This window comes from Primulina tabacum, chromosome 9 (assembly GCF_025594145.1).
Source record: "Primulina tabacum isolate GXHZ01 chromosome 9, ASM2559414v2, whole genome shotgun sequence".
NCBI lineage: Eukaryota > Viridiplantae > Streptophyta > Magnoliopsida > Lamiales > Gesneriaceae > Primulina > Primulina tabacum.
In genome coordinates, this window is record NC_134558.1 from 18505815 (window position 1) to 18518162 (window position 12348).

Genomic DNA, 12348 nt, shown 5'->3' on the forward strand with positions numbered 1-12348 from the left:
AAATGATTAATTAGGCCCACTAATATTACTAAAATCATTAGGCATCAAATTAAAAGATTTAAAAATACCTATTTCCAAAAATTCCTTATAAAATACATAAAATCCCTTGCTCCCACTAATTAACTTAAACTTGACCTTAAAAATGCTATAATTCTTAAATTATTTAAAATAAATATTTTATTAACTAAAAATAAAGATTTAGCTTCTTTTTTTGCTTTAACAACTTAATCGTCTCTGTTCCTCCGTCCCCAGCCAACAATCGATATTCGCCTTAAAAAAATCTTTAAATTATGCAGTCGAGCAAAATTACACAATTAATCATTTAGTCACTCAAAATATATCATTTATGCATCCAAAATCATTTAACTAAAATATTTTAGCGATTTAATAATATTCATGCATGCGGTCTACGTCGACTGATTTTCGGGAGTTACAAATCATCCCCCCTTAAATAAAATTTCGTCCTCAAAATTTGCCTAGTCTTGATTATGAAAAAGCTTAGGCTCCCTCATTCCCTTCATGCTTAATCCGCTTGGCTTAAATCTTGCACTCTATAACGCTTTAGCTGAGTACTCTGATATGCCATCTTTCATTTCTTGATCTCAAGGAAATAAAAATTTTAACTAACTCTACATCATTTACCAATTATAAATTCTAAGTTATCTTAAGTTATTTTATCCTTCCAAAGATTAATTAATTGATTGACTTTACCTTAAGTAATCATGATATAATTTAATTTCCCAAAAAAATTATTCTTATTGTCAAACCCAGTTTCGATGCAGAGTCATCCTATGGTATCCATGATTATAAAACACTTTAATGACTGATACTTACTAAATCCTCATTCATGTAAATGCCAAACATATTGTCCTTAACACCATCATCAATATATATCTATCTTCTTAAATCCCAAGCATTCAAGTACTTAAACGATTCAAGTCTATCGAGTCACCATTTCTCATTATGATTTCATTATAAATCCCGCCATAACAACTAACACTTATTTGTAACCTCGGAACGAACTCAAGATTAGGTCAAATGACCTTATACTCGTAAAAATCTTAACACCCTAGGAAAGAAAACTTTTATCCACATTCCAATATAATTTACTCTTAGTATCATATAAATGCAAAACTTATTTTTCTACTCTTTCCTCGATGTCTATCTATATTCTTGTGACTTATTTCACGTAATGTAGTTATCTATTTGTTATCCCAAAAAAAAATTATACTAATTTTCTTATCCTGGAAATGTCATTCCTTAATTTATTATAGTCAAGATAATTCAAAGTCCTACATATCCCAATTTAAATTTAGCATTCTTAAAATCCAAATTTAATATTCACAAGGTTAATCATTAACCCAAAAATAATTTTTATATTGGAACTTGAAAATTGATCCATAGAGCTTCAGTTCCATTCATTCCCATAAATCTCATAGTCCATAGAACCTGCCTAGCATCCATAAAACCATAAATTATTTACTTAATAAAAATTATTACATAATCCCAATACATATTTCCAATTGGTCCCAAAATAAATGTCTCCTAGTACTAACAACTATACTCTTAATTACCCATTAGAACTTATCTTCCCAATTTCATAATCTCCAAAGAAATAACTATTTTATGACACTACGAGTTGTTTCTTAATAAATTTAAGTATTTCTCCAATGAATCCATCTTTATAAGGTTTAGCAACAAAATTCAAAATAGATGTTTCCAGACCTTAGAAATCCCAGCGATTGCAGTGTCAACCAAAAATGAAATTCTTTCTTTTAAGTTACTTCCCACATTTCGCAACTACCTCATATAGTCCCCAAATAATATTTTTCTAAAATCCTATAAACTGAAACTTACAAAAATTTTACGAACTCTAATATTCTTAGTTTGTATCCCTCGACTCCTTCATAACATTACTTCAATAGTTTTATGCCTAATATCCTAATATAAACGAATTTCATTTACTGATTTTCTCCTTAAGCCATTTGTCCCCTCAAATATCTTATTAAAATTCTGAAATCTAAAACACAAACTCCCCAAACTTTCCGATACAATAGTCATTGTTGATTAAATATTATTTTTAATATTTATATCTTTTGTATTTCACGACATACACTTATAACACCTATAATATAATTGTAATTATCTATAATCAACTATGATACAGAAAAATTATTAATTTGACAATCGTACTTTCTCATCAAAAATCGTTAACACCAATATTTCTCGTTCCTCCTAGGACATTCTCATACTTACATATCTGTCTAATTTTCTCAATCGCAATTCCTTATGTAACCCTTAATTTGTAATTTACTTGACGACTACATTCAAATAGACCCTTTTATTTTTATGAAAATTGCAATCCAAATCCCAAAGTTCTCGGATTATTCGATTAAGCCTAACTTATCGCATTCCTAGCCCATCAAACTATGAAATTTAATGTAAAAAAGTTCCCATAGCTTTCGAAAATTGCTAAAATGACCCCATAATTTTCCTAAAATTTGCAATCAAGACCCAAAAATTCTCTAATTATCAAATTTAGCCCCAAATTTTCACATTTAAGCCCTCTAAGTTTTCGGATTCATATAACTAAGCCCGTATATTTTCAAATTATAGCAAAATCACCTCAGTATTTTCGAAAACTTGCAATTAAGTCCCTCATATTATAATCTAGTCCCTAAGTTCATGATTCCTAAAAAATTTAACCCAAGACATCAATTTCTAAATTTATTTCCTACACAATGTAGAATTCGAAACAAACAGTCCTAAATCATCAAATTCAATTCGCCTCAACTTATGCTTAGGCAGTGCAAAATTCGAGATACACAAAACTAAATTCTCCTCACGTCTCTCCTCTTCTCCATGCCCGGGTATAACACGTCTCGGAGACATGGTTGTATACACCGTCCAAACCACGTAACCAACATGCATTTAATTTTAAAAAATGCCACCTCCAAAATTTCTATATCGTAAAAGCATTTACAAAAAATTCAGCATATAAAATTCAAAGCAGTAAATACTCACAAATTTGAGGCGTGACTTCTCGAGCTTCTCGGAGTGGCAGTAACACAACCCTTTCAGGATCTTTCGCTCTGATACCAACTGAAACGTCCACTATTTTTTTGCTTTAAAATCCCACTAAATTTTTTTTTATAAAAGTCGAAACTTGCATACTAAAATAACTCAAAACTTCCAACATCAAAAAAAAATTCAACATTTAAAATCTCAAGTGCATAAAAATCTCTTAATCGTCAATTAACAAAAATCATGTGTCAACCATTAACATGATCAAAACTAACTTCAAAATAAAGCATAAAAATCTCTAAATAAATCATTCTCAAAATCTTTATTTTGAAACTTTAAATATCAAGGTAATGCGGATAATAAATTTCCCTCGGGATTGTATTGTCGGACTCGATCAAACGTCAACGCCTCCCTCAATATCATCCTCACCTGCAACCATCCAAACCTAGTGAATCTAATGACTCAGCATGTTCTAACCTTATGTAACAAATAATACATAAACAGGCACATGCATAAAATCATACTTTTATTGAAAATAAGCTTGTAATCATAAATCAATTAATTGTAAAGCTTTCCATCATCATATATCATTTTGGGTAAAATTTGATTCTTGAAGGTGACTAGCTGTAATCGTATCCTCATGTGGTTGACTGATCAGTCTTAGCTCACCATTGCGCATGGGGACAGGCACACTAGGCACCGCCGTAAAATGGAAATACGATCGTTGGCTCTCTCAGGGGCCTTCTCCCGTAAACGAACTCCCTCTGGGGCTTTTTCCCTCACGATATTCCCAATAATCATATCATATCATATTTGTCACAGTCAATTCACATCCTTCAAAATATTTTTCTTTTTTTTTTCTTTTTAATCATAAAATATCGTGTCTTTTCCAGTAAAAATGTTATTTTACAAATTTGGAAAAGACACGATATTTTATGAATAAAAAGGAAAGAAAAATATTTTGAAGGTAAAAATTGCACAACTTTATCAAAAATCATAAAATCACATATTTTCATCATAAAAATTTTAAAATATCATTTAACATGTATTATGATTCTTCAGAACACTGCCAGACCTTTTGTACTACCCGAGACGCAAAATGATCATTTTACAATTGGGCTCAAAAAATCCCGATTTTGGTTTTTTCTTATTTTTATTGACTCGAGCCTATCCCAAATCATCGTATAAGCTTAAATTTGTTCTCTAATATTTTTCTTATACATAAACCCGAGCCTTTCAATTTAATAACTTAATGACTAAACTATGAAGCGTTTTTTAACCTTTATAAATTCAAAACTTAATATTTTCTTCCCAAATTTTAAACATAAACTTTTCATCCCTAAACTTAACATGACACCTTAAAATACACTCATAAACATTTCTTAGACGTAAAATTAAGCTCCTCAACTAATTTACCAATTCGTTTAAAACTTAACCGTACGCCCCGATTTTAACCTGAATCGACTTAAAACTTAACCAAACTTTATTAAACTTGAACCATAGCATATTAATACCTACCCATACCTTCTGCAACCCAAATCAAACAATTTAAGACCCTCGGAATAGCTTAGAACGCCTACTGAATTTTATGCACAATTGATCAAACCCTAGCCCATGCCAACTTTCAATCCATCAAGCCTAGCCCTTAAGAATCATGTACAGACCCTATGTACCTATCCTAGGACCTAGCGTGAACCCTTAGAACTCTATTGGACCATCCTCTACAGACCTAGCACTTGCAACCTTAAAATCGCGCCCCTACAAGCCTTAAGCGACCCAAAGCGACGTGCAACATTTATCCTTCCTTTTCAGCCCTTGTACAGCCCATCTAGGACCATGACTAGACCCTATTAGGACCCATGAAAATGTCTCTACTGCACCTAATATCCTGTTTCTTCCTAGCACCAAAAACACAAACCCTGGTTCCTAAAAACCCAATTTTCGTTCAGCTCTTCCATCCCTATTTTCCAGCCCTTAAACATGCACATATGGACCCTTAAACATGTTGAAAATCATCCCTTCCCATAGCCCTATCATGGAAGCCCCTTTGTGCATCATAAGCATGAGTTTCATTGCATGAAAATCAAAGTTTAAGATGTACAAGCCATAAAAGCGAAAATAAAATGTGGGTTTCATATATTTCATGCAAACATGATTAAACACACATAATATGATTTGAATTGTGCAAAAAGAAGGTTTAGAAAAGTGCATTTGTGTTTAAAACGCTCGAAATACGAATACCGTAGCGGTGGAACGTCGGTGACGAACCAAGGGTGATTTATATTTTTTTGTAATCTTTCCTTCTTGTCAAAACCCCACCGAAAACCTACCTTGGGATGCAAGAGAGTCTGGGTGATCATTGTTGGAAGAATGAACGATGAAGAAAATCGATGAATATTGGAGAAAATAATATAAAATCTTCCCTTACAAGCACAAAGAGTGTTTGGCCACTTTTCTTTTAAGTTGCATGAATTGTGTGTGTGTTTCGATGTGTGTGTGTTTAGGGTTTTTGTGTGTGTAGGACTCTTTTAAAAATAATTTAAAAAAGTTTCCTAAATGCTTAATTAATGGGTTTAATTAAGCCTAACTTTTAAATAATTAATTAGACCCATTAAAATTAATAAAATAATTAGGCATCAAATTAAAAGATTTAAAAATACTTATTTCCAAAAATTCCTTATAAAATACATAAAATCTCTTGCTCCCACTAATTAATTTAAATTTGACCTTAAAAATGCTATAATTCTTATATTATTTAAAATAAATATTTCTTCAATAAAAATAAAGATTTAACTTCTTTTTCTTCTTTAACACCTTAATCGTCTCCATTCCTCCGTCCCCGGCCAACCACATGTATTCGCCTAAAAGAAATTTTTAAATTATGCAATCGAGCAAAATTACACAATTAATCATTTAGTCACTCGAAATATTTTTTTCATGCATCCAAAACCATTTGATTAAAATATTTTAACGATTTAATAATTTCATGTATGCGGTCTTCGTGGACTGATTTTCGGGCATTACAGCAGCCTTTCCGAATAAGCTTCCTTGAATGCATGCAAGAAATGATGTGCGACATCTGTCGGTTCTGTGCAGCCTCGAATATGAATGATTTCCCGGTGGGCGGTCTAATAGATACAGACCTCTGCTTGAAATCTCTAGTAGCTTCGTTCAGTGTGAGCCAATACATGCCGAAAATAATGTCGAACTCGAGCATCGGCAACACAATAAGGTCCGCTCGAATGACATTCTTCTGTAATTTGAGCTCCACATCCATAACCATGCTTGTAGTGATCATATGCTCGCCCGAAGGCACTATGACTCTGAATCCCTACTCTACGTCATCCGGTAAAATTTCCTATCGTTTCGTAAAAGATTCAGATATAAAAGAATGTGTAGCTCCAGAATATAGTAAAGCATATGTAAATACACCCGCTAACAATATTCTGCCTGTGATAATAGTCGCATTATACTCAAACAAAGCCATAAATTCGAAAATTCTTATCATCCAGGCCCTTTCTAGTTTCCCATATTAGCAAATTAGTCCTTAATGTCTCGAATATATTGCAAAGTGACCCCTTTTATATTTCAAAAATTTCCAAATGGACCTCATACTTTTTGAATTAATACAATTTTCCCCAATAATTCGAATTATATCCGATCTACCCTCAATAATTACGAAAATTTCTAATTACCCCCTTAAGTTTCTAGATTGACATAATTCGGTCCTTAAATTCTTAATCCTCGTCGATTTAATCCTAGCATGCATGCTTATTAATTCGAGCAATAAAGAAATATAAAATTCTCAGATAGCCGGAATACCTGTAATAAGCATAGTGTCAGGCCCTGCTTGCTCAGCATGCATCACATAAGCTCTTCCAGTCACGGGCTGCTTCTGCCTCGGGCAATCAATAGCCTTATGCCCATCTCCTCCGCACCTGAAACACTTGTAGTTGCCCCACATGTACTTGCCAGAGTGTTTGGAATAGCTGCTCTCTATGGATGACCTTGTTGTTTTTGTTGTCTTGGCCGCCTCGGTGGTCCCGAAAACGGCTTCTTGCTCTGCTGCTATGGTGGAGGGGGCTTCTTTCTTTGCATCTCCCACTCAATATCCTTCAGTGATTGCTCCACTCTAAAGGCCCTCATAACAGCATCATTATAATTCTTCGGCTCTCCCAACAGCACATCCCAACGCACAGTAAGCTTCAGACCATCTAGAAAGTGCCTCAGTTTCTCAGCAGTATCATTAGCGATCAGGGACACAAAGTGACAACCCTATCGAACTTCTTGAAAAACTCCTCAACAGGCATGTCCCCCTGCCGGAGACTCGTGAACTCTCGCTTCAGCCTAGACCTCACATCAGCAGTGAAGTACTTCTCGTAGAACATCCGCTTGAAGTCCTCCCATGTGAGGGTATTCAGATTAAACCATCTCTCAGCTCATTCCCACCACAGAGATGCGTCATCCTTCAGTATATAAATTGCACATTGGACCCTATCAGCATCCACCATGTTCATATAGCGGAAGATCACCTCCAAAGACCTGATCCACCCCTCAGCCATGAATGGATAAGTAGTACCAGCAAAATCCTTCGGATCCATTCTTCGAAACTACATGTAAATATCATTCGGACGACCCCTGGAAGAATTCCCAGCATGCTGCTCTAATAAGCGAGCCAACCCCTGGAGCACCCGTGAAGCAGCGTCCGGGAGTGGTTGAGGTACCTCTTCACGTCTCTCCTCCTGCCTCTCCCCCTCAGCACTCATGGGAATAACACGTCTGGGAGGCATCACTGTTCACATCGTCCAAACCACGTAACCAACATACATGTAAATTTAAAATTACGTCTAGCCTCTTATTTCATGTATCATATAAGCATATAAATCTTAAAGCAGTAAAACTCACAAACTTGAGGCGTGACTTCTTGAGCTTCTCGAAGTGGCAGTAACACAACCCTTTCGGGATCCTTGGCTATGATACCTTTTGAAACGTCCCTTATTTTTAAATTTAAAATTCAAGTAAATACTAGGAATTTTTTAAATAAACATTTTCTTCTAACTTCAAAACCATCCAACATAAAACTAATATTTAAAAATCATAAATATATAAAAATCTATAAATCGTCAACCACAAAATCGTACGTCAATTTTAAAACAATCCAAACCTAAACTTCAAAATAAAGAATAAAATCTTTAAATAAATAATCCTCAAAATATTTGCTTTAAAACTTTAAATACTAAGCTATGCAGATATAGATTTCCCTCGAGAGTGTACTGCCGGACCCGATCCACTCAAGCGTCAGCGCCTCCCTCAAAATCATCATCTCCTGCGACCATTCAAATCTAGTCAATCTAATGACTCAGCACATTCTAATCATACATAACAAATAATAAATATACATGCACATGCAGCTTTAAAAAAATCTTTTTAATAAAATAAGCTGGCATATAAACTCGTAATCGTATATCATATCATAAATCATTAAATCATAAAACTTTTCATCATCGTATATCATTTTTGAGTGAAATTTGATCATTGAAAATGACTATCATATATCATATCATCATGGTCGACTGATCAGTCTAGCTATACCAAGTACCAGAGGGCGGGGCACATCAGCAACTCTCATCACTGGGTCGTGGCCAAATATGGAAATACGATCATTGGGCTCCATCTGGGGCCTTTTTCCGTAAACGGGCTTCCTCTGGGGACTTTTCCCTCACGATATCCTCATTAAAGCTTTGGTGTCACAGTCAATTCATATCTTTCAAAATATTTTTCTTTTCTATTTATTTATAAAATATCGTGTCCTTTAAAATAGCATTTTACGGGAAAAAAATCATTAAGCCTTTGCATATATCATAATAATATCATATTTCCATCATAAATAGTTTAAAATAACATTTAGCATGTATTATGATTCTTAGTAACACTGCCAGACCTTTCGACAACCCGGGACATAAAACCCTCATTTTACCCCTGGACCTCAAACTTCTCAATTTTGACTTTTTCTTACTTTTTTGGACTCGAGCCTATCTCATAGCATCATATAAGCTTATTTTTTACTTCTAATATTTTTCTTAGATGTAAACCCGAGCCTTTCAATTTATTTACTTAATAGTTAAACCGTGAAGTGTTTAAAACCCGAATAAATTCAAAACTTAATATTTTCATCCCAAATTTGATACATAAACTTTTCATCCCTAAAATACCCCCGTGAACCATGAACCAATTCCTGTAAGCCAATGTTCGAACCCCATCTCCCTTCCTAGCCATTCTCGAACCCAAACCCCAATCGAGCAACTTAATTACCAAAACTCTCGAGCCACCTTGGACCATCCCATGCCGAAACCACCAGCCTACCCTCTTGGACCACCTTGAACCATCTTGGACTAGCACAACAGCCCCTGGCACCCTGCAGTCTCTGTTGGGATCGAAAAAGAGTTTAGAGGGGGTGAATAAACTCTTTGAAAATATTTGATTTTTTAAAAGCTACAATAGCTTGTTCTTGAAAATTTGAACACCGATGAATTAAATCAAGTTTGGTTTTCAAACCAAGCGGAAGACACTCGAAATAATCCTTCGTAGAAACCAATTAAACATTTAGTAAAGTATTTAAAATATAAGCAAGTTGAATGAGTACAAATATTTTGGTTGAAGCATTTTATCAAACACTTGGTATGTAATATTTTGGTATTTGAAGAACACATAAAATGCTTCAATAATGCTTCTTTAAAAACAGTGGAAATGAACAATAATGCAATAAACAAATAGACACAAATTTGTTTATGGATGTTCGGAGACTAACAACTCCTACGTCACCCCTTCTTCCCCTTGGGAAGGAACCACTAGAAGACTTTGATTTATACAACACCTTGTACAAACCCATTTCAACTTAGGAATTATCTCTTGCCTAATTGAAACTCCTAGCACACTCTCGATTGTAGGCCGCAACCTCACAATCCACATAATGTTTAACGTCTCTTATGCCAAAACTACAAACATAATCTTTAATGTCTTTGTGCAAAGACTCACTCAACTAAACTTTGAAGTTCAACTCTTTTGTATATGTGTGAGTGATTGTATGTGAGGAATTTATACTTTAAAGTATACATCTCAAATATATCCTCACACAAGGGCTTGTGCTCTCAAATAGCATATTTCTTCATGCTAACTGCTCATGCTTTGAGTCCCCTTCAAAAGCTCTTGTTTAATCTTCAATATGTTATATTTATTGGCTCCAACAATGATATATACGTTAGACACAAGAATATGACCGTTTAGAAAGTTTTTGTACTGATTCTAAAATTGCAATGGTAAAATTCGCCTTGCTGGACCTTTTCCCAAGCTTAAACTGGTTGGTCAACGGTTCAAACTGGTCAGCTGATCAGCGGTTGAAAACTGATCAGCGGTTGAAAACTGGTCAGCGGTTCAAACTGGTCAGCAGCTCAACCGCAGCTCAACTGGTTTTCCGTGCAGAACCAGTAGCTTCATCGCCATTTATCAGCATCTTAAGCTTCGATTCAGACTTTGACTTCTGAAGATGATTTGTAGATCATCATCTTATCTTTCCAATGCATACTAAATCGCTTCATTCCAATAAGCGAGCTGAGAGATATAGCCAAAATACCGCAACTGCTCATACCCAACTGATTGCTGTTTTTGTGCAATTAGTTTGGTCATTCAACAACAGGTTTGGACTAGATACCTTTCGATTTTGCCCGAATGACGTGAAATACGTGTAACGCCCCGAAAATTTAAAGGTCCACACGAACCACATGCATACGATTTATTAAATTCTCTTGTATTTTAATTAATTGTTTTAATTATATTAATTAATTATGTTGTGCATATTTACATGTTTAAAATCTATTGTTGTACATAGTTGCATTAAAATATATTTTTAAAGGTTATTCGAGTTGCGATCGGGGAACGAAGACCGATGGCTGAAAATAGAAAAATTCTTTTATTAAATAATTATTTTTAATTATTTAAATTGAGGGGATGCTTTTTCGTATTTTTAAAAATATGGGGTTTTGAGGTGATTTTAAACGCCGGGACGTAATTTTTATCGGTGTTGGATTTTCAACAAAAATACGAATTTATGGGCAACCCGGCTAATAAACTCACAAAATTATTTAAACAAAATTATTTTTAATATCCTAATTAAGACTAATGGGCCTAATTTGTTAGCTTGATAGGCCTAAGTCCTAATTAGTGAATTATTTAGTATTTAATTATGTTAAACCCTTCCCAAACCTCAAGGAAACTCACGCCCCACACCCCTTTTCAATTCAAATTCTTTCTCCCAAAACACTACACACGGCCACACACTTTTAAACAATTAAAACTCTCCCCTACCAGCATAAACACACGGCACACACATCAAAAGTGGAAGGAAAAAGCATCAAGTTTGATAGATTTTTCAAGCCGTCGTTTCTCGTCGCCGTTCTTCGCTTCGTCAACGGATATTCGTGCGTTAAAAACGCAAAGGCACGCCATATTCTCCTTTTACTCATCATCACACCATATTATGATTTATTGCATGTTTTGAATAAAAAAATCAAGGGTCATGATAATTATTTTCGAAATTTCATGCACATGGGCTCTAAACTTGAGTTTTGTTTATCAATATCATGTATTTGTATTGTGTAAGGGCTGCCATGATATAGGGTATGATCAAACAATGTTTTTCATGATTTTAGAGCCTTAGAATATCACTAACAACGCTGCAACGAAAACACGCAAGCTGGTATGAATCCACCCGAGAGCTTCAATGGGGGCAGCGCAGGGTTCTGTTGTGCAGGGAAGAGGGGCTTGGCCTGGGGGTTCTGGGCTGGGCTAGGTCGATTCTTTAGGGTCCTAGGAGGGTGCTTAAGGGCCTGGGCAGGGGCTGTGGCGGCTTGGTTGGCTGCTGGTTCAAGAAGACGTGAGATATGCATGGCAGCAAGTGCTGCGCGTGATGTTGCTGTCACGTTTCAGTGCTGCGTGCGTGGGTTCTGGTGGCTGGGCTGGTCTGGGCTTGGTCTGGGCGTGGTTCAGGGAAGGTTAGGGTCATGGGTGGTCGGTGGTTAAGGGCTGGTAGAGTCCTAGGTGGCTAGGAGTCCCAATGCAACAAGGACACTACAAACACACACACGTGCAGAATTTTAGGTCGACTTCCAGGACGTTTTAGGTCGGGCCAGGGCTGGTTTTACGGGCTGGGCTTGCACAGTAGGGTCCCTAGATGGGTTGACTAGGTTTTGGTTCAAGGTGGCTCAGGCGTGGCTCGGGTAAATTAGGAGATAGCTCGGTGCGTTCGATAAGGTGTCAAAAACGAAATTA